Raw genomic sequence first — 1,111 nt, 5'->3', positions numbered from 1 at the left:
TTACGTTCTGGTTAGCTCCCCTAATCCAGGGCACCGTGTGCCATTCACCTAGAGATGAAGGGGGGATTCACACGAGCGTGTATTCGGTCCGTGCGGGCCGCGTGGTTTTCACGCGGCACGCATGGACCAATACAAGTCTATGGGGCAGTACAGACAGTCCGTGCTTTTTGCGCAGCGTTTGTCTGCTGCGCAAAAAGCGCGACAGGTTCAATAACTCTGCGTATTTCACGCATCACGCACCCATTGAAGTCAATGGGTGCGTGAAAATCACGCGCACCACACGGAAGCACTTCCGTGGGACGAGCGTGATTCGCGCAACAGGAGTGAAAAGGATGAATGAAAACCGAAAAGCACCACGTGCTTTTCTGTTTCCGAACATCCAAACGGAGTGTCTTTGCGATGAGCGAAGCCGGACAAGCGTACCGAACTTCACCGGGTTCGGCCAAACTCGTTTTGGCCAATCCCGGCAAAAAAATTATCGGTACGCGACGTCAGGAGATAGTCACTGTCCATGGTGCTGAAAGAGTTAAACTGTTTCAGCACCATGGACAGTGACTTGCGATCCCAAAATACATTAACCTGTAAAAAAAACCGAAGTTCTAACTTACCGATAACTCCTGTCTCCTTCCTGCAGTCCGACCTCCCAGGATGACACTTCAGTTCAAGTGACAGCTCCAGCCAATCACAGGCCAAGCACAGGCTGCAGCCAATCACAGGCTGCAGCGGTCACTTGGACTGCTGCGTCATCCAGGGAGGTGGGGCCCGATGTCAAGAGAGGCGCGTCACCAAGGACGCGTCACCAAGGACGCGTCACCAAGGCAACGGCCGGGAAGTTCTCGGTAAGTAGGAACTTTATCTTTTTTTTTTACAGGTTTTTCGCTGTTGTGTTCGGCATTCACTGTCGAGGGTGCTGAAAGATTTAGCTCTTTCAGCACCTTGGACAGTGACGGGCGTTGACAAGCCTCATCTCTATGATGCCGGCTGCGCGAAAATCACGCAGCCGCGCATCAGACACGCATGACACACGCAGCTGTCAAATGGTTTTTGCGCTCGCAAAACGCTGCGTTGTTTGCGCGCGCAAAAACGCAACGTTCGTGTGAATCTGGCCGAA

This window comes from Rhinoderma darwinii, chromosome 5, assembly GCF_050947455.1.
Source record: "Rhinoderma darwinii isolate aRhiDar2 chromosome 5, aRhiDar2.hap1, whole genome shotgun sequence".
NCBI lineage: Eukaryota > Metazoa > Chordata > Amphibia > Anura > Rhinodermatidae > Rhinoderma > Rhinoderma darwinii.
This window is presented reverse-complemented; position numbering follows the sequence as displayed.